This window comes from Dermacentor silvarum, chromosome 1 (genome assembly GCF_013339745.2).
Source record: "Dermacentor silvarum isolate Dsil-2018 chromosome 1, BIME_Dsil_1.4, whole genome shotgun sequence".
Classification (NCBI taxonomy): domain Eukaryota; kingdom Metazoa; phylum Arthropoda; class Arachnida; order Ixodida; family Ixodidae; genus Dermacentor; species Dermacentor silvarum.
In genome coordinates, this window is record NC_051154.1 from 41,511,348 (window position 1) to 41,534,537 (window position 23,190).

Below are 23,190 nucleotides of genomic sequence, written 5' to 3' on the forward strand. Positions count from 1 at the left end.
ATCAGAATGCCTTAGAACGCGTAGTTATAAAGCAAGGTACACCAAGGACGAAGAAGCATGTGTTTGCTGCGGTAAAGCTGTAGAGAAACGATGGAACTTTCTTTATTAGAGTGCGAAGATGTCTACCCAGCTGTCGGTATAGGCTCCGCTGGCTTCCTTGAAGCCCTTGGGCTCAGGGATAGCAGGGGGAAGGTAAACACGTCCACATGCAGATGGAGGTATGGTGGCTGAGAAGTAGGGAGACAACAAAGAACGGAGGCGTACAAATACAAAGTTCCGAATAGTGGTTCAGAAAGTTTAATGCTGGGAATTCTCTCTCTCTCTCTCTCTCTCTGTTTGTGTGTGTGTGTGTGTGTGTGTGTGTGTGTGCGTGTGGACGTCCATCCATCCATCCATCCATTCTTCCATGCATCTATCCATCCGTTGAGCTCGGAAACGGCGATTTCACGATTTCAAGTTCGGAGCGGAGGCAGCAGCAGCATGGCTTAACTCGGCAACCCAACCTGTTCGTGTGACGTAGATGCCTCTCGAAAGAGATTTTTCGGATAGAATGAAGGCCGAGAATACGTTCGGCTAAATCAGAGTGGCGACAAATGTATGCGCCACTGCTATGACTCACGCCTTGTTCGAAACGTGACGGGGAAACTCTGGGCCAGGTCATGACGCGCGCTCTATCTGGAGCGCTGCGCAGCAACAGGGACGCTGACCCCATCGTCGCGACAGTACTCAGACGCTGGAGCCACTTCGAAGATTCGATTAAACGGCAGCGGCTTTCGGTCACACACTGTTATGTTCGCGACAGGCTCCATCCAGTCCGTATACTTGTTGAAAACATTACTGCGGCGTATGCTGAAGCCGATGAATCGTTCTTGGCCCCTCTCCAAAATCTATAGCTCTTGACGAACTATGTTCGCTCGCTGTGACTAATGGAGGCACGATAGGTTTCGCTTCAAATAGAAAACGTCAGCGGAGGCGGAAGATGCTTGCGATCAGTTTCGCAGGCGTCCATTTTTCTTTTCTCCCTCTCCTTCTGAAAAGGACAGTTTCTGAATTCGAAATTCGAAAGTATCAGAGGCGCCAAATCAGCGCGTTGGCAGTTTGTTAAAAGAACTGTATGCCACTGAAGTTTATACTGTATAAGGTAATTTTGCCCATTGGGGCCTTTAATTGTCATTACCGTAAAACGCCGACCTTGAACTATGCATGCGCTCCGTGCAGTTGCTTGCTGTGCAAACTGACTATATTATAGAGATTTCTATAAAGTAACAAAAAACAGACTTACTTTTAATCTTCACCGTGTATATACCCGCAGTGATTATGCAACAAAATGTTCTGGAACCTGAGACCAGTAGCGTTCACATGCCGACACGTGCTAAACGGTCGCAAGTCAAACTTTCAGCAGAAAAAATCAAAGCGACATATTTTTCAAGCATAAAAGAAAACATTGTTGAAGCACCGAGAAGTTGGCTTTGTATACCGACTGTGCTCAGTGCATGCCGTATAAACACCCTGACCAACACCACACTACAGGTGGGACTAGTGCACGTGCTTCCAGCCAGTCAATCGCATTTTTAAAAATTTTTTGTCTTTATATTTACCTGTCTTCTGACTTTTCAATGTAAACGCAGTATTAAGAAATACGCCAGAGTCCGCTCATCCTCGGTATAGATGCGCTCGTCATATCTATCCTATTGTTTGTAGTGCCGAGCACCAAGATCACGTGCAAAAGATCGAACTCACATGGACTTCCCTCCTACATCATCGGCTCTATCAGATATAGGACTCCGCTCTTTAGCCGCACCGATTAAGCGAACGCAGTTTAATCCGTAGCGTATTCATCAAATTCGCCTTCTCTCCGACGTTAGCCACGCTGCCCACGTGCGGCGTAGAATATTTTATGCACGAACACCAATTAGATCGAATTAGCGGCGGCTCTCTCCTGGCCTTCGAGTATAGGCCAGTGAGTTGCGCGAGCCAGGCGGACTCGGCTATACATAATCCGTTACGCCTCCCAGTCGAACGCGAGCATGGGAAAAACGCTCGTAAATCGGACAGTCCCCATTAAGTGGTTCTCGGTGTTTTGGTGAGACAATACCACGTGCGGCTTCCGAGTAAGAACGACGTCCTTCGACGCTGACTCACGCCCGTGGCCGAGCGGTGCGCGATAAGGAGTCGGGCAACGAGATCGGCCACCCTTTCCAGCGGGAGGTTAATTGCGACGCACCCGGAGAGCGCTTGCTTGCATTTGCGTGTCAATTCCGTGTATACACACACACGTGCATGCGCGAGTGCGAGACCCGCTGCGGGGCACCCAGAGGGCAACTCCGAGGAACCGTCCTTGCCACGGTGAGCGCAGCAAGGCCGGCCAATTATCTCACCTTTCCCTGATAACGAATTAGCACGCTTCTCCGTAATGAGTCGCCAACTGCCCACGCAACGAAGGACATCGTTCGCAGAAGAGTAGCGGGCGAAGCTTCGTCTTCGCCTACGTCAGTGCAGAGCGCTTAAAGAATCGGGGAAGCACTACAGGTAAAAGAAAAAAGAAAAAAAAGTGTCAGGAAAATATAATAAATAAACTGGACGCACGCATTATACACATCAGGCAAGACGGGAAGCAGCGAAACGGGGCTGTGTCCCCAGCTCTTAAAACGAAACAAAACAAATGAAACGCAGTCAAAACAAGCCTGCGGCTGTGGGGAAAAAGCAGTCGTTGACGCAAGCTCAGCGTAGACTCGGCCGATAAGGACCAAGAACAGCGCTCACCGACATGGGACTGCAGTGTCAAAAAGCCCACAACATGCATGGTGATCAAGGTGAATGCATATTTTATGGAGCAGGACGAAAAAGCCTTCGAGGTGAAGGTTGGAGCTTACGCATCGCTTGTTTATTGAAAGTGGTTCGCGATCTCACCGATAGGGATTGTGAACGGTCCATCGGCCATTGGCCAAGCGCGCTGGGGGCGAGTGTGTCCGACGTTTCACTGATGCAGGTCGGAGGAGGAACGGCTCCCAAGACTAGAACACTGCACGGGCCGATTTTTGCAGCCCGGGCCCGGCCCGGGCCCGTTTTTGCATTGGGCGGCCCGCCCGAGCCCGATCAAAACATTTATAGCGAGACCCGGGCCCGGGCCGGAAATAGTCTACGTTACCCGCCCGGCCCGGCCCGCCACCCCTTTACCTTAGGCCCGAGCCCGGCCCGAGCCCGGCCCGAGCCCGGCTCGAAACCGTCCCGAACCCGGCCCGAGACTGAAAAATACATGTTTTTCAGAGTTGAGAGGCCCGAGAATAACTCGCTGCACGTTACATGCGCACCACCAGAAAGCCCGAGCCCGGCCCGAGCCCGTGAAAAAACTGCTCTACCCGGCCCGGCCCGGCCCACGGGCCGGGCCGGGCCCGGGCTTTCGGGTAAGCCCGAGCCCGTGCAGTGCTCTACCCAAGACTCCCAAGAAACCCGAGAATAGTGGCGGGTTGGCAGATATAATACGAGTAAATGGCAGCCGTTATGCGAAGGCTGCTTCGTACCAGTGGGTTGCGAGGACTTTTCATGCGAGAGCGGAAGTGTACACGATAGACTGTAAATTCACGGAAAGCGCACATTTACACTTTGAAGTCCCTCCCTTTGAGCCGACCACTATGTTTCTTTTGAGGTCCCTCCCTTCAAGCCGACCACTAGCTCCTAAGTACGAAAGCTGAGAAAACCTTCGTGAATTTACATGTATTATTATGTTTGTTTTGCATTTTGCACAGAAAGCTGTCGTGTCCATGGAGCGTCACCTTGTACTTGCGTGACATGTATGCTGACGAGTGAAAAGGAAATAGATATATAAGGAAATGCAGGGAGGTTGACTAGAGTTTGGTCAGTTGGGCTATACCCTACACGTGGGCAAAGGGACGGGCGAGTGAAAGAGACACAGCTTCAGAAGCAATTCTTCACTGATATACAGCTTGCAAGAAACAAAGACAACACAGAAAGAAACAGACATAGCGCTGGCTTCCATCATACGTTTAATCAAGGGATCTGTAGAGAGAGAGAGGAAAGGCAGTGAATTTAATCTAACTCAAGTGCCCGGTTTGCTACCCTCGCACGCTGGTCGGGGAAAAGGGGTGTTAGAAAGGAGGAGAGAGAAAACAAAAACAATACTACTACTTTAGGCGTTCACTAAGTAAGGTGCATCGCAAAAAGCCCAATAATGCTTTCACGGTCTTCTGATGGGATACCGAGTCACGTCTGTGTTGTAGTATTAGACAGCTGTCGGTCGTCAAACTTGTTGAGCACAGCGGCAAGTAAGCGTCTTTGTACACAATACTGCGGACACTGGCTCAGAATGTCACTGACAGTTTCCTCTTCAGCGCAGTGGTCAGTACTCCTATGCGGAAGGCGTAGGCATTGGTGAACGTTTAATCAATATACATTAAGTGAATAGAGGAGAACAAAAATAAACTTTGTGCACAGTAATGAATGCCTAAATATAAATCAAAACAATCAAACATACATAAATTTAGTCAATTTATGAATCAAATGATATCACATCTGTTTCCTGTTTTTCTGAGCATGATCCTAGAAGTCCCTTGGCTTCGAACATCTGTCGAGATTTGCAGTTATTTCTTACAAAGTATAATGAACGAAATTATGTTTCAATGCTTGAACACGCAAGCCAGCGGCCACTATAATACGCAGGTTCATGGTCGCTTTTCCAAATAGCCAGACGTATGATGACGTCGATGGTCACTTGGTCGAATGGCGCCCGCAGCTTCATTTAGGCGCCGCGTCGGCCTTGTATTGCGTGCACCTGTGGCCAAGTAGTGCCTAGAAATATGTAAAAGAACAAAAAAAAAAACAACAACAACAACTGATTATCACGTGGGCTACATCACACGCGCCGATATTCTTGGCCCGTGACAATATTCTAGTCAATTTTTATTTATTTTTTTTGCCACCCTAATGCATATCAACCGTAGGTTTCAAATAGTCAATATAATTGGCTCCGACTGCGATTAATAAGGTCCGTTAGTTCTCTGGAAACACCGAGATTTACAATGTAAGTGATAACGGGTTCACCAGCTGCATTTTCTTTGATCTAATGTACGAGCAATAGTCAAGGAAACTTCAGAATTAGTGATTGCTGAAGAATTCTGCAAGGTTATAACTATAGAACAAGCGTTTCTGTTACTTGTGCTGAGTTTCAATATTCAGTTGAAATATCAAAACAAAAAGTTATTGCGTGTTTTCAGTTGCAGCATGCACAATTAGACTACGAATTCTCTATGATTGAGCTAACATGTGCACCTGCGTCTTGTAAGACTAAGACTGCTGCAGGTCCAGATTCCATTACATACATCCAGTATGTTGCAAAACATGGAACAATGGTCGATTGGCGCTTTTGGAGTTACTCACTGACTTGTGGAAAAAGGAGTATGTCCCTGACTCTTGGAAAGCAGCGCGTGTGATACCTATATTGAAGCCCGGTAAAACTCTCTCTCTCTCTCTCGAGTCTTTTCGTCCTGTGAGCCTGACGAGCTGTTTATGCAAGGTCATGGAGAAAATGATTGACACTAGGCTGCAATGGTGGTGTGAGCAAACAGAAGCACTTCCCGATCACATGACATGATTTCGAAGGCGGTGATGCACCATAGATGCCATTTTGGATGTCGTTACCAACCTATGCTCAATATGAACGAGCTAAGGGAAATGTCACAATAGCGGCTTTTTTTAGACATTAAGCGAGCCTTCGACACAGTCCGCCATACTCATACATTGTGTGGTCTGCTAGAACTGGGAATCTATGGAAGGGCGCTCAGTGGATATCCAACTTCTTGAAAGGCAGATAAATAGTTATTCAAACAAGCGAAGGAAAAAGTTACTCTCATAATCTTATTCAAGGAGTCCCACAAGGCAGTGTCTTAAGCCCGTTTCTCTTTAATTGTGTAATGGCGGATTTACCGCGGAGACTTCCACCTGCACAACACTACTCTATATATGCGGATGACGTTTGTATTTGGGCCTCTGGTTCATGTGCCAGCCTTGTTCAATCAACTTTGCAGGAAGGCCTAAACATTGTGGACAAAAAAGGAAAGAGGTATGGAGCTGTCTTACAGAAAGACGGCTGTGCTACCCTTCACCACAGCAGATCTAAAAGATTTTCACCTGTGCCTTCAGGAACAACGTTTATGCATAATAAAACAACACACATTTCTGGGGGTTGTACTAGACAGACAACTTTCTTGGAATTCTCACATTAAAGCCCTCGAAGAACAAATTAACTCAACAATAAATGTTCTTCGCCGCGTAGCAGGCACGACATGGGTAGGGTCGGTTTCATCACTACTGAAAGTACATAATGCACTTATAAAGAAAAAGATACGTTCTTCTTCACCTGTTCTGCATGGAATATCCCGTTCATATGACGAGCAATTACAATTATATAGAGAGATAGGGCGAATATCAATACTGTGGTTAAGGAGCACAAAAATCTACGACCACATCACGAATTTTGGATCTCAGATATTTCCTACCCTCCATGTCGACTTGTCGTCCCAAAAATTAAACTTTCGGTTGAAGGAATTATTCGCAAACGAGACATGTTTATTCTAGCAGCACAACAATTAGCGTTCTACCAGATATACTTTCGGTACCCTGGCTATATTCAAGCGTATACAGATGGTTCTTGTCAAGCAAATTCTTCTACAGCTGCCTTTGTCATTCCAGAATGGAACCGAATACAGACGTTTAAACTGTCTCACACGGCATCATAAACTACAGCAGAGCTTTTTGAAGTATTGTCTTTGTTATGATAAGTAAATTCAATGCAAAAAGGGAACCAATGGGTCATCCTTTGTGACTCGCAGGCAGTCACTTCGGTGGCATCAGCAATTCTCAAAACATGGCGTTAGTTAATGAGACACTAAAGGAACTCGCAAAGGTGAGTGAAGAAAATCGCACGAGTTGACTTTCAGTATTAATTGTGGCATTAGTGTGCTTATGTACTGAACTTTGTGTTATTGTGATTTGGAGTCGACTTTTAGTTTTAATGCGTGTAGGTTAGTTCTTTTTTTTTTCCAGATCTCTATGTGAAAAGGAGTAGCCGGCGCCAATTAAACGCAACAACATCTGGTGCAGATTTGTTTTTTATTGTATGGTATTTATACCATATAATAAAAAAAATTCAGCATCAGCAAATTTTTATAGTTGCTTTCATAGTCGCTTTATAGTGCCGACACAATTTTATTGCTCTGTGGGATGCTCATCATTTAAGCCACCTATTCTTTACAATTTTACAGAAATAAATTTAATAAAAATTAAAGCAATCTTATGGAAATAAAGAATGAAAATGCACTGCATAACAGTTATTCGACGTACATGGTACGCCAATATGAATGGGAACAAGATATTTACGTTAGAAGTCCGGTAATATATCCATTTTTCTGCGCTAAATAATAATAAACGAATCAACGACCGGTATTTTTCAACACGAGAACTACGTAGCAAATAACAGTTAGTCAACGTCTATAGCATTACATGTTTGCAGAAATCGCTGCATGTTCGAACACAGATTAGGTGTTTCCTTTCATATTGGTGCAGAGTGTACGTTTCTAGCGCGACCAGAGAAAAATAAAAGGAAAAGTTAGGAAGGTCAACTAGATGAGGAATATCCGGTTTGCTACCCTGCGGCGGGGGAGGGGAAAAGGGAGCAAGGTTAAAGAACGAGAGGGTACAACACTATTATAGGGCAAGCACAGTCAAAAGGAGGGCAGGACAAAGAGAGATAGAAAATCTAGGGAAATCAAACAGGCGCGTTACCCTACGCAATGAAAAAATGGCCGAGTTAAGGGATGAAAAAAAAAAATAAATAAAGTAGGAAGGTGATTCAACCTCCAGTTGGAGTCGATGAAAGAGAGTGTTCCTGAGCAATTTGGGCTTAAGAATGGGGTGTGTGAACCATATTAATCTGAGATTATGTGAACCAATTCAATCTGAGACGCCCTCAGCGTCTCAAGCGACTGTGTTTTCGAGCAGAGGCGAAGTGTCCCAACAAAAGCGTCTTAAAACGCCAGCTGTCACGAGGGACGAATGCCAGAATGCCGCCCCTCACGACCGGTATTCCCGGTACCACCGCATTGTGGCACCACCGGGAGCCCCGGTACCGCAGGGTGGTACGAACGGTACCACTGGTACCACCGGAAGCACCGGTATACCAGATCTATCTTAGGGATCGGCGCTCATTTCAGGCTGCACTCGTTAGGCTGGCATAGACGTAAGCTGTGTATGTCCCGCAAAAGCAATGCAGCAATGTTCAGCAATGCAGCACACTACACTGTTAGAGAGAAACGTGGCCAATATCGCCCTGTAATGCCCTGCGGGAGTGAAAATGCAAGTTAGACGTGATATCCTGAAGTTAAACGAAAAGGAAACCGCATTGTACGTATTTCAATGGAATCCATTCGACTGTATTGCGATGCGACTGTGTTGAACATCACAGGTATGCTTAGTATAGCATGCGAGCCAAGCTTGAGCCCTCTTAAGCGGATCGCGAAGACTGCGCCCCAGAAAGATGCAAGCAAGGAAATACTGCAGTTCATAAGTAAAAAGAAAAAGAAAAACAAAAACGTGTCACGAAACATGGTATAAGACTCAAGCGCATTGGGTAATTGAGAGACGCCCTGGCGCTGCCTTTCAAGGCCGACTAGGACGACCCACCAAGTGCAGACTGAGCAGCCCGAATCACTAACGCACAGGCGGAAAAGAGTATCGATTGACGCGCAACGCGGCCGCTGTCAACAGGGAAGGCGCTTAGCATCTGCGAGCACCGCGCCGATATACGAGACAGGAATGCGGCCGCCCGCCAGCGCGCTCGCCGCACCTCGGAGGTGGAAGGGGAAGCGCGCGAAAAGCGCGCCCAGGGCTGCGCTGGCGCCGCCGCCCGACTCCCGGGCGCGCCCAGTGTTTCGAGCGCCGCGCGCGCAAAACTTTCGCCGCGGAGTCGCGAACTAGCGGAGGAGGGTAAGCGCCGCTGAGGTTGCATCCCGGGTCACTGTGTCAAAGGACGGCTGAGCGGCCCGCGCGAGAACTACGAGGAAACCACGGGTCGTCACTCTAAGCCACGACAGAAGCAAAAGTTCCTAGGAGTAAAAGTAAATAAAGTCCCAGAACTTGACTCGATGAAAAAAGAGAAAAGAAAAAAAAAAAAGGAAAAAAAAAAGGAAAGCTAGTTGTGTTAACGAACCGGTAGAGAAAGACGAATAGGTGTATCGGTCGACCTGGGGCTGGAAGCTGAGCGACGCCCGAGGCGCGCACCACGAGAGTGGCGGTGGCAGCAGCAGCGCCATCTCCCTCTCAAGCAGGCCCGAATAATTCGGTTCCAGGAACACCGGGGGTTGGAACCAGCTGGACCAATCAGGGGCCACGCCAGCAGCCGTACACACGGCGTGGTTTCGATTTGCGCGCTTTCGGGGGAAGAAATAAAAAAAAAAAGCAGAAGGAGAAAAAGGGGAGCGAGCAGAGTGCGAAAAGGAGAGCAAAAAGGCGCGCAAGCAAAAAAGAAAGGGCGCGCTGTTCGTTTTATGCGGACCACGAGCCCAGACACCAGCGGCATGAGTCACGGGGAGATGTGCGGCCCCAGCGCGACATGCCGGCAGTGTTCGGCGACCCGGGCCCTGGGACACTGGGCTGCCGGTAGCGCTCGAGCCCCTGACCCATGGATACCGGCTGAGGCCGTGACCAGCGGCTGAGCTGCAACCCGCCGCGGGACGTCCTGCGCGCGCCCACGGGCGCCAGCCATGCCCGCCGCGAGCCGCCGCGACGGTCCGGGCTTCGGGACGGCACCAGGACCCGGTGAGTGGATGCTCCTGTCTGCGCGGTCAGTGCAGCTGGTGAGCGCGAGGCGTGCGGAAATGCGTTTCCTGCGCTGGCGCTCGGGACAGTAGCGCTAACCTCGCGCAGAACACGCGGGCCTCCCTTGTAACGAGCCTTGATGCGCGACTTTCGAGAGCACTGTGACATGTTTGCGCCGTTTTCGTTGAGATGTTTTGGACATGTTTCGACGACGCCGCATATTTGGTACGAGGCACCGAGAGTCTCGGAACTCGCAGTCGTCCGTTGCGAGATGATTTTCGAGCAAGGAGCTTCCACGCAAAGTTGCTTGGGTAGTGATGTCCAGTTTACCAGACGAATTTTTGCCGCCTAAGGGGAAGCCTTGGTTTTTCTTAGTGGCGCATGCACAAAAATACGGAAGTAGGGGCTCACCGTAAAGCTAGGCGTCTTGCCAAGCGTCATCGCAGAGGCAGGGTAATTCCGCTTCTTTTTTGGCGTGGAGGCGAAATTTCTTCGTCTTGGCATCGCGCTCTTCTCGGAGAAATCGTGCAACCCTGGTCGGCGCCGATGACTGGGCCCGCGCAACCCTGTGTCAAGACGCGTTTTTTTTTCCGCGGTTCCGACGCAGCAGCCCTGATACGGGGGAAAAAAAGGAGAAAAACCCCGACTGTGTCTGGGCGACGTCGTCCGGAAGCCTCGACGCCAGGGCTGAGGAAGGGCCCTGGAACCGGCGTTGGTCAGCGTTTCCGGAAGATGAGAGAACCTGGACGACATCTTCGGCCGTTCCGAGCAACCGGCGCGGTGTCGTGCGCGGCACGAAAGCGACCGAGCGCTCGAGAAAATGTTGGGAGGGAGGGAAAAAAAGAATGAAAATATAAAGGATCGAGAACCCGGCCGCCCGGAGTGGAAGGGTCCGTTCCGGGAACCGCGGCGAGGATCGCACGCGGATCGCGTCAGATCACGTAACCGCGCTCACGGACACTCGCCATCGACCAGGCGTCTGGCCCCGGGCAGCGTGCATGCGTCAGCCGTGCCGCCGATGGGAAGGGGCGCCCGCCGAGGAGTTCCCGAAATCGGCGGCGGTCTGCCCCGGTGCGCGCCGGGGCTTTTCCCGCGGGCCGTTCGCCCCGCGCGCCGCGGTCGATGCGCGCATTCCAGGCGAGAAAATGCTCCGCCGCCGCTTGTTTTCGCGCCCGGTCGTTTCCCCGCGGTCACACGCACGAGACGCCGACTCCACTTCGGTGGCGCTTCACCCCGAAGAGAAGATGGCGCGACGCCGCCAAGATACGGGCGAGGAGGAGTATTTCATTAAGGGACGGACGCCCACCTGGACGCGCGCGCGGCGTTCACGCGCGGCGGTGCGTTCCCACGCAAGCCCGGCGAGGTTGGTTCATCGCCTCTTCTCGGATCGTCGGTTAACCTACATTGGCCGACGCCACGTTATGTGGCGTGTGCGATGCCGAGCGCAACCAATTTCTGTAGTATAGAGCTGTCTGAAACTTCGCTATGAAGAGTTCTTCAAAACGAGCCTTTAGTTTATGTAGAACTATAAAAATGATTATTACACATTGCAAGTATTAGGGAGGACATTGTCAGGGATGACGTAATAACATAAACATATTTGTGCCTCTATACACAGACAAGAATAACCAGCGCTGTTAGCTCTACTAAACAAATTGACCACAAGCGTGGTTCGGCGAGCGGCATTAATTTACTGCGCGTTCGGTAATGTACTCGGTTCAAATGGTTTACGTACAGGAAGGGCATACGTCAAAGGCTTTACATGCATGGTGACAGCAATTCACTGTCCGATATAAACATATAGGTGGTCTGCGTTCGATAGACGGTGGCACTTGTAACGCTATAGTTATAAGTGCCACAGCCTGAGCGCAGAGGATTTGATTAAATGCAGTATTTATACACCTAAGTTTCATCACAAGTAGCGCGTATGTGCAGATGCTACTTTGTGTTCTTTTGGAACACTCGATCTGTGCTTACTAAGTGCTTCTAAGTCTGGGCAATTTAACCTCCGTGTCCTTTAGGCGGACGCACAAAGAAACGCATTGCTTCCAGTTTTGGCAGTGCTTACCGCGAAACAGCGACCGCAGTCTCCAGATTGGTCCTTCGCAGAACACAAGTAATCGGCTTAACGATGCTGTGTCCCGAACACGACAGAAGACGCGCAGAGAAAGGAAATGAAGAAAGAAACTGCTACGAAGAGAGAGAAAGACCCGAAACCAAAAGTGATATACCACACGTCTTAACTGCCTCTCTCCGAAAGTGGAACAGTTGGGTCCGCACTGCGTTTAGGATCTCGCCGACGCAACAACGAGGACACCCACCTGACACCTACCCGCTACTCGCCAAAGCCGTCCTGGCAGCGAGGGAAGAAACCGCGTTGCGGTCCGGACAGCAGCCGTTCACTGCAACTGCTGGCTACCCCGAGATGCTTCTATACGCGGCCTGCACAGTAGACCGGTACTGGGAAACTTGGCTGATCGAAGAGCAAACTAGCACGGGAACACCGCCTTATTTTTTTTTTTTTCTTTTTTAAATCTCTCCTCTGCCCTCCCGGTTCCCTCCAAGGGGAGCGTGTATACACACACGCAGATCGATTGAAAAAATCCAGGTGTACGGGCGGATTCCAGGGAACCGATGAAGACGTGTCGCCGGTGGCATTAGGTGCGCAATAATGGAGCCCTGAACGTCTTCCTAGAAAAAAACGCGCTCCTCCGACCCAGTTTCCGCCCGACGCCCTTGTTCTCCCCCGTTCGGTCTCCATTGATTGCTAATGCGCCGGGAGAAGCGGGCGAGGAGGGAGTCGTGGTTTATGATGCGGAATGGATCCTGTCGCCGGGAACCGCGCGACCACACCTCGCGGGATCGGGCGAGCGCTGCGCCGCGGCGGTGCGTCGGCGCGACTGCGACGCTCGCCGGCGGGTTCGAAGACCCCGGGCCGCGGACGACGCTGTCGGGCGAACGGGGACGCGTCCGCGCTTGACGCGCGGAGAGAAAGTTTCTGGAGAAAAGCCCGGCTCCTGTTTAGCTTTGTCCTTAACTTACTGAGGTCGCAAAGTGACGGCGATATTCAAACCATCAATGTTTTCGGGTGAGCTTATTGCGCAAGTTACTTGTCCGCGAAGTGCGCAGAATTGCCTTGTTCGCACCGGCAATGTGCATCCATCCATGACAACACGAGGACACGTGCAGTGCGCGCGCTGATAAGATGCATTTCTTTCTTTCTCTCTTAACCACTTCGCTTTCTGTGCCCCCTCCTCTCCAATACTGCTGTTATTTTGTATTTTTTCCATGGCCGCCCCGCCACAGTTCAGGGGCCGAGTTCACAATACTTTCGTTTGCAAGAAATGTTCGTCGTTGGCTGGGTGCCTTGGCTAATGACATGCTCGCTATAAGCATTGGCTATCACCTGTTCTAACGAATTGCTCTAATGTATGACGTGCTTTGTGAATAAGGTTTCAGGTGGCTGCTGAAAAGTCAGGGAGTTACGATATTCATTTTCCCCATCATTTTATTTGCAATACGCTACTACAACAACAACTACTACTGCTACTACTGCTACCTTTCAATGCGATTCATGGTGCCTGAGAGGGACACTCGGGGAGGGGGGGATGAATAGTTAGCAATTCGGATCGCATATAATATGAATATCGAGAAAAAAATGGATGCTATATTTAATGAAATAACGAATATTTTTATAAGGCAACAGAATAAGAAATGCTGGTATAAGCATAATTTATAGCTCGCAATACGTACTGCGAGTGGAAGTAAATCCACGTACTCTCAACGACACAGCATGCAAATGCGAGAGATAAACCGTAACCACAATTTGTGCGAAAGTGAAGATGAAAATAACGGAACATAGTAATACACGTTGCCAAGAGAGAGGTACAGGAAAGATGTGAAAAGCAGAGAGGTTAACAGGGGCAACTGCGGCTACTCTGAACTAGGAGACGGGGAAAGCGTAGAAAGGTGCCAATGCACTTATAGGTGCCTCATCCTTCATAAAGGTGGATTGGTTATAATGTTCGACCCAATTAATATATTCTTATGAAAGAAGTACAGGTCGACCAGCAGATATATCATGCAAGTGATGCAAAATCGATTAGCCCCACCGAAGGAGCCAAACTACTAAGTTTGCAGCCAACATAAAAAATCAAGGCATCCTTCGTTGGATAAGTGTAACCTATCGCACACTAAACTCACGTCGTATTCTCGCTCAGCGAACACTGCCATGCGAAGTAAGAAGACAACAGCCGTTAATATGCCTTCGCACGAAACAGAGTTTGCGGGAAACCGCTAAAAGTATTTCTGCTTGAACTGACTGAAAAAGAAAACAACAGACAGTTGAAACCATCACTAAGCATCCACAATTTGCATGAAATTTGCACACCCTCTAGCAATCTTATTAGGTCCGACATTAGCCGAAATTGTATCTGCGCGAAATTTCGAATAAATAACCAATTCTCGAAATCGAATACGAAGCTAATAGCAATAACTATTCGATTCGTATTCGAAAGCGGGAATGCGTGCATGCCCTCAAGAATGACCATCATCATGATCATCAAAAACAACAACAGCACCAACAACGACAAAAATGAAACGAAAGCAAATTTGAAGAACTTAGTGACGCTAACTGGCCACACATGATATATGTCTGCGACGAAGCTCAATGAGTCACCGCAAGGACAAAAGAGAGGCAGCAAGAACTGCGCTGGCTTGAGTCAGCATCCCCTAAACATCAGACGCGCATGCTTTCAACAGAATGCGTGCAACTGATTGAAAGCCCCGCTTTGGAACAACTCTCACTTTCCGACGGGTGTAGAACGTAAGAATACCCGTGTGCATAAATTTAGGTGCACGTACGCTAGGTAGCCAAAATTCATACGCGAAATGCCGAAAACACACGTGTACTTAGATTTAGGTGCACGTAAAACAACCGCAGGTGGTCAAAATTAATCCGGAGTCCCCCACTACGGCGTGCCTCATAATCAGATGGTGGTTTTGGCACGTACAACCCCATGATTTAATTTTTTTAATTCATACGGAGCCCTCCACGACGGCGTTTCTCATAACCCAGCTGGCAGTTTCGGCACGTTAAACCCCCAATTTAATTGAATTGATAGGTTTCTCGCCTAACACGTACTACATGACTTATATAGCCCTGAATGCTGACCGACAAAGTAGTGTCAATGAGCGCACTATGGGCAATCAAACAATCCATCAAACGAGCACTCTGTTCTGCGTAATCAAACAATAAATGACGACGAAAGTGGCAGCTCATAGGTATCTCTCTCTTCTCTTTATTTCACCGTATTCCCCTTTATGGAATTGCGCATGATATTGAACCACTTGTCTGATTTTCTTAAATTTGATCTATCCTCTTCTTGGCAAACTGGGTATGTGCCATCGGTTACTCCTGCTTATATGGTACGGAACATCGACCAACAGAGCAGTGCTAGAGAGTGTACTTCTGTTCTGCGTAATCAAACAATATATTAGGAGCCCAGAGATGTGAGGGCCGGGAAAAAGAACAGAAAGATTAAGAAAAACGCAGTTTTTTTTTTCTTTTTCAGCACAGATAAACTGACGAAAAAAATTTAAATTTCCACATACGGTTATACTTGCCGTTCTCTGCAGTGCAGAATACATTTCTAGAAGCGACGATGGCGACAAGAAAACGGCAGCACAGTTTTCGAGGGACACATCATATATATTGTTTCAGTTTCGTTTTGAAAATGTAGCGTAGCTTTCAAACGTAGCCAAATACAGGACACCCTCTGGGTTTTGGTCCAGGACTGGCGTCTGGCACTCCACGGAACACTTGGAACCGTCAACCTGGTGACAAGGCCTTTGCACTAATCAGCCGTTGGCGCCTGTATTATAGCTTCTAGGCTGCTGCAGATAACTTCACCATTTGCCATTTGTGAACGAAACTGGTTCTTGTTTAGAAATTTGGAATGTGGAAGGAGCCGCGATCGATTCCAATGCGAGTGTGTCTATAGCGAGAGTGACTAGGTCACTGAGTGACCTTTCTTCATCAGCTATCAGATTTGCAATATTTCCGAGGATAAGGTGTTCATTCACGTTCTCTGCGTAAATATCGCATGCATTTATGGATAATTATTGTTTATTCCTGCAATAATATACTATATAAGTTATTTTACTGGTGTTTAAAATTTTCTCACAATGTCCGAATTTTCCTGAACAAAAAAAAAAACGACGAAAAAAACACGTTTTTTTTCCTTCCCGCTCAACATTTCCGGAAATCAGGACATAAAACCTGTGTGTGTGTGTGCGTGTGCGTGCGTGCGTGCGTGCGTGCGTGTGTGTGCGTGTGCGTGTGCGTGCGTGTGTGTGTGTGTGTGTGTGTGTGTGTGTGTGTGTGTGTGTGTGTGTGTGTGTGTGTGTGTGTGTGTGTGTGTGTGTGTGTGTGTGTGTGTGTGTGTGTGTGTGTGTGTGTGTGTGTGTGTGTGTGTGTGACGTCTCTTGCAATCACTGATTTTGCTGTTGCTATAGGGTTTCATAAGCTGTTATGTATTTTTTTATGCTGGTCACCACAACCAAACGCGATAGGTTGTTCCTGGGAACCTCAATAATTGATTGATTGATTGATTGATTGATTGATTGAAATTTTGCATTTCCTCTCAAAGATAAACATCATGTTTTAAAAAATTACATACCACATTAGTTTAGCCATGAAGTGCATAATGTCTCCAACAGAAGCAGATGCTTCGCTGCCGGTGTTTTTGGGACATCTCGGGTCCTTCCTCAGGGTACTGCTTGCAATCCGTTGTTCAACCCTTGAGGAGAGAGCCGAACGAGTCACGGAACATTGTAAGACTGTTAGATTTGGTCCAAGACGTGGCTCACTTTACTTTACAGGCTTGTCTTTCACACTTCCACGTCGTCTCCGCCTTGAGACTGCCGTACGTATACGGACAAAATTCTTCCATATGAAAAAGACAGCAACCGACCTTGCAGCCACCACACACGGGTCATTGAACGCCTATTCCTGGGCCATCTCAGATACACACGTGAACGGCTCATTCTCGGCAGCCGCTTTCACTTATTTACCACAAAGCCTCTCTCAATCATCCCGACTACTTGGCTCTCGGAGCAACAAACATGAACACTGCAAGATTCTGCTGGTCTGTCAAAAACATTCCTTTGTATTGACCATTACCGAATATGCACCAGCCAGTGCTTCCTTTTCGTCGTCTGTTTAGTTCTGCATGCTTCCAGGTACAAACAGACAAGGACATAGAGCAACGAAATGGAATAGATGATGATTATTTCGATTGGCTAACTGCGCTAAATGGGGTCAGAGACAATGCAGAGAAGAGACCCGGGATATGAGAAACGGTCGCCGGGTCCGGCGTCTCGTTTTTCTGTTGTCTTAGGTATACCAATTCACGTAGTTAGCCCATATGAGATAAAGAAAGAAACAAACAAACGTACACGAAGCAACGAACCGACACACATGCGGACGACAATAATATAGAAACCCAGGAACGTTTCACAGGCGTCTGACACAGAATGAAAAGTGAAACGTTCTTGGTAACTCGCATAAAAAGAAAGAAATACGGAGGAAGAGCTAGTGGCATGGCCGTAGCGCACTTTCTTACCTTTTCATTAATTGGGCTCTGAATGACTCTAAATGCGTTACCCGGCGCAACAGCAAGTGCATGCAGGCTGTTAACTGCGGAACCTGCGCAGCTCACGTCCTCGTGAGCGGCCGCAGTACCTGTTCCGAGAGAGCCTGCCAAGCAGCGCCTTCCCGTGTCGCCAAGGATGAAAACGGGGCGGACGCGCGAAGGGGGAGCGAACGGGCACTGGACGCGATTTCGAGAACGCGTCAAAGGACGCCCGTAAGTGATGCGACCGAACATTACACCGCGAGTAACCCTCGACCCCACCTATTCGAGGCTGATGTATCACGCGCAGGTTGTAGCCTCCTTAACTGCTTGCATAGCCGGGACGTGTTCATCGGCAGCCGCCGGCCTTTTTTGCCACCGCGGGTCATCTAGGGGTCCCTTTGCCGTGGCGCCCTATCTGTTCCCATCTCTCGCCGTACCAGGGGCGTAAATACCGAGGGAGCCTCCATTGAGGAGGGCTGCTCTTCGGCGAACAGCGCCGGGGCATCGGGGAGTGCAAGAGGGGCTGAGTCGAGGGCACAATGTGGCTCCGCTGAATGAGCAGACCGGCTGCCAGTACAGCAGAGCCAACCGGCCACCAATGCACAGGAAATGGCGTCGAGGTCAATATCACGAGCCGAGGGCACCCCCACGCAGACCCCCTTGTTTAGCGGTTTGTTGGGACGAGGGTCCCAGGGCGCGGGCGCGAACGCACCAAGCGAGGCGAACGTGTCCCTCTCATCGTGACCACAGAGGCTCGGGCGAAGCTCCGCGGTAGCAAAGAAGGGGACATTAGAGGTGTCCTTTCAGCGCAAATTGCGCAGACCACGGTTTCAGAACGGCCTGCACTGTGCCTGAGAAAGAAGAGACGGCGTAAAGCGGCTTTGAATCGATGACGACCACGCGTGGTAGGTTCACAAATGAGCTCGAAACAGGCTGACAAATACTATACCTATCAATTTTGCACAGAGTCATTTCCGTGCTGTTCACAAGCTTTAAGCAGGAGAGATCTAACTTAGCGGAGACAAGCAAGATACATGTAGCGCCTGTCACTGCTACCTTTTTCAATATCGGAACCAGTCATATTATCACACGAATCTTAGTAAAAGAACTCCCATCTTTACCGAATGGACGAAAGGCTCGTCGTTGTACTCATCGCCATAGTCTTCTTCAGTAACAAAGGCATCGTAGCTGGGCACTAACTAAGCCATTGCCTACCGGTTTTGGTGACAATACGCGCGACCGATATTAGTGGTAATCAGGGCAGCAACCAGAGTCAATTCTCACGCGTGAAACTAGTCACCTGTACATGTGAACAGGACGCAGTATCATGCAGAACGTTAGGTGGTGGGAATGGGTTGTTGCAACAGGCAGGATTAGCCTCGCATGCTTGTCCAACAGTTCTTCCCTTTAAACATCTTTGGTGTTGGTAACACCGGGTTTCACGAAACGTTCCTCAAATTAGTGTCCCTGAGCAAAGCAATATCAGCGGGCGTAGAACTCTTTTCTTCATCACTCCGGACTCTTCAGAGAACACTCTACGTCTTGAAAGTTTGCGTGAGGGATACCTCTCCTCTAGGTTGTCAAGAAGCTTCATTCATCATAGAGCTGCGCGAACATCAAGACAAAGTGTTTTACGTCATCCATCTATCCAGTTGGAAACCAATACAGTAGGGTAGCTTCTTTGCGATAATGCAATCTCTGGCGCTGCCTAAAGACATTAGGAGCAAGCGTATTAATGTTAAGTTGCAGTAAGTCGTCTGGCGATAACTGAACATAAACGAGAAAGTTCACGCACTTGTGCGGGAAGTGCTATCATATGTTCCAAAACTGAGAGCCGCGAAGAACATGAGGCATACAAGGACATATGCAACCATTTTCTGACGCTTTACGCACCTTCGCTACAACAGTGGGAGATGAAAGGAACAATAAAAAAAAGTACGCTTAACATTTCTTTTCCCCCTTTTCCTTTCCCCGCGTGTAGGGTAGCCAACCGAGCGAGACCTTCTTTAACTTCCCTGTCTTTCCTTCTTGTCTCTCTATCTTAACGTGCGTGACAATCGCGCTGGGCTCCACGATCTGATTATGAGGCACGCCGCAGTGGGGGACTCCCGACATAATTTGGACCACCTGGGGTTATTTAACGTACACCTAAATCTAAGTACACAGGTGTTTTCGCATTTCGCCTCCATCGAAATGCGGCCGCCGTGGCCGGGATTTGATCCCGCGACCTTGTGCTTAGCAGCCCACCACCATAGCCACTAAGCAACCACGGAGGGTCTGTCGTTAAAATACAATCAATCAGTCAGTCAGTCAGTCATTCAATCAATCAATGAATCAATCAGTCAGTGAATCCATTTACTATTCCTCGTAAAACCGAACGAACATGCCGTGCTCTGGCGAATAACTCGCGTGCCACGAGTGGATGCACACACACACACACACACACACCCACACACCACACACACACACACACACACACACACACACACACACACACACACACACACACCACACACACACACACACACACACACACACACACACACACACACACACACACACACACACACACACACACACACACACACACACACACACACACACACACACACACACACACACACACACACACACACACACACACACACACACACACACACACACCACACACACACACACACACACACACACACACACACACACACACACACCACACACACACACACACACACACACACACACACACACACACACACACACACACACACACACACACACACACACACACACACACACACACACACACACACACCACACACACACACACACACATGTATGCATGTATGTATGTATGTATGTATGTATGTATGTATGTATGTATGTATGTATGTATGTATGTATGTATGTATGTGTGTGTGTGTGTGTGTGTGTACATACATACATATGTATGTATATGTGTGTGTGTGTGTGTGTGTGTGTGTGTGTGTGTGTGCGCGCGCGCATCCACTCGTGGCGCGAGTTATTCGCCAGAGCGCGGCATGTTCGTTCGGTTTTACGAGGCACAGTAAATGGATTGACTGGCTGATTGATCCATTGAGTGATAGAATGAATGACTGATTGATTGATTGATTGATTGTATTTAACGACCCAAAGCAACACAGGGTTAGGGTGGCTAGAATAGACACCCTAACAGGGTCTATTAAATACGCCGTGTAGGTCCAGCTCAATATTGACTACCTGGGGTTGTTTAGTTTGCATACAAAGCGCGGTACACGACTGTTTTTCCTTTCCGCCCCCATAGGAATCCAACCGCCATGGTCGGGAATCGAACCTGCCACCTCGTGCTAAGGAGCCGAACGCCATGGCTACTTAGCCACCGCGACGGGGACAAGGTGCGGAGCCAACTATACGAAATCTAATAGAAGCTGCATGCATGAAGCCGGAAGATGTCCCTGACTTACTAGTAATACTGCTAAGGGTCTTTGTGTGGAGTATCGATGTACGCACTCGTCATTCTCACGCTGCCGCTGGTGTACTTTTTGCTTTCTTCACATTATTAATTCGCAGTCTTGTCAACAAAGGGGAGTGGAATTCTGTGTAGGCTCTCTTGCACGTATTATCCTATCGCATGTAGTGGGTTTTGCCTGCACTTATTGACCGGCGAATGCGTGTTGTCTCGAATCCTGTAGGTGTAGGCATGGCTGACGCTTCTTGATCTCACTTTGCGTTGGGTTGCCTATAACAACATTCATAATCTAGAGCTTCGTTGCATTGCATGCAGAGCATCACTAATTCCGAGATTTCGTAAAAGAAAACTTGGCACAGAATGTTTTTTTTTTTTTTTTCAGTATACATGGGCTCCAGCGGATTTTCCTTCCTTTCGTTTCGAGCGCGTGCAGCCGGTAATGTTATTTCGTGGGCAATTAAGCGCTACATTTAAGTTCATTCTGCTAGTGGCTCTGTCTGCTGCTGAGCGGCTCTCCCTTGCGCTGCTGAGCACGAGATCGCGGGATCGAATCCCGGCAGCGGCGGCCGCATTTCGATGGTGGCGAAAATGCAAAAACGCCCGTGTGCTTGCGTTGTAGTGCACGTTAAAGAACCCCAGGTGGTCAAAATTAATCCGGAGCCCTCCACTACGGCGTGCCTCATAATCAGAACTGGTTTTGGCACATAAAACCCCAGAAAGAAGAAAAAGAAGAAGCGGCTCTCCCAGTGAATGAGTGCCTCTAGACAGTTTATAGTTCTTACGACATATTTCTCCTCTCTTCAAGGCTAGCTACTCACTCATGCGTCTCTTCTGCTCTTTTGCAATAACGTTTTGAAGCCTTTTTTCCCTGCTACCTGCATGTCTTCTCCCTGCTCCCTTTCTTCGTCTAAGTGAAAAAAAAAAAATGGGACGGTATTTATCTTTTTGGCCAGCTATTCAAAATTCCCAAGGACTACTCAGGGAAACAAAACGAGAAACCAAGATGAAAAAAACAAACACCGCACACGCTATAGTGTCATCACTGGTATTAGCACCGGAAGCACGATCTAGTTATTTAGTATAGCCACAACATCACAATGGGAATATACCATGTAACTCTCACCAAGTACGAGGGACATCCAAATTTACTCATAAACTTCAACGGAAAGCCCAACACTGGACTGGCAGTCGCACACAACGCAAGAAAACTGTCACTTAGAGGCTGTCCATGAGTCTACTAAGAAGTCGCCAAGGGCGCTGACAGCACGCCTCTGCTTATCGGGGCATGACCACGGTCCAAGCCAGCTCATATAGAGGGCATTCGTCAAGAATGTTGAAACGGTTACGCAGGTGAATACGCTGTTGGTAATTATCATGGGCATTGTATAAACATATTATCCACAGAAGCATCATGGTTGTCGAAGAAACTATTGTCTAGACCGTTCTTCTTTTAATGCGACGCAAGAATTGAGGCATGTAAGCTACGCACAAGCGCAGACGATGGAGCGGCGTGTGGAACGTGAATTCTTCTTCTTGTGTGTGCGTGTGCGCGTGCGTGTGTATGTATGTGTGTGTGTGCATGTGTGTGTGCGCGTGTTCTTGTATGTGTGTGTTGTGTGTGTATGTGTGCGCGTGTTTGTGTGTGTGTGTCTGTGAGAGAGAAAGAGAGAGAAGAGGAATGTGTCGACTCTCTACAGGAGAGATGACCTTGCCTGCTCATTGAACGATATGTCCTTACGGAGTGTGTGCCGCAGGCTGCGAATAACGTTCTTGGCGTCTGATAAGGTAAATGCAACAGGGGTCAGGATACTAAATGAGTACGCTGCAGTAGCCAATTTGTCAGATACCTCGTTCCCCTTTCTTTTATCTACAGTGTAGGGTAGCAAACCGAACGCTGGTATGGTTGACATTCCTACCTTTCTTCTCCCTGCTTTCTCTGTCTCTCTCGTTCCCTGCTGTACTAACATATGGCTTGGTAACATTCGAAAACAGACCTCATGACGAGCAAGAGAAGCAATGGTAAATATTTTCATAATTTCGTAGGCCATTCTTCCGCGCTATTCTTGGCCTATCTCTATAGTTGTTGTTTTGTGCCACTGTCTCGGAACAACAACAACAAAAACAACGAAAACGACGACGACGACGACGACAACAACAACAACCTCTTCTTAATCACTCCATATGGTCTGCTCTCACTGTCTTCCTCGACGCTCCATACTCTGTTGTTAGAACACCAGTTAATTGGACATTTGACTGGTA

General features: G+C 48.4%; 1 long non-coding RNA gene across 1 annotated transcript in view; it reads right to left on the bottom strand.

Annotated features, from left to right (window-relative positions):
- Positions 1 to 4,004: 4,004 nt before the first annotated feature.
- LOC125945283 (uncharacterized) overlaps positions 4,005 to 23,190 on the bottom strand; it is a 51,895-nt gene continuing 32,709 nt past the window's right edge. The window contains exons 3-4 of the long non-coding RNA XR_007466779.1: positions 7,516 to 7,589; positions 4,005 to 4,806 (exon numbers count right to left, since the gene is read on the bottom strand). This is a non-coding gene — a long non-coding RNA (uncharacterized LOC125945283). The remainder of the gene's footprint in view (positions 4,807 to 7,515; positions 7,590 to 23,190) is intronic.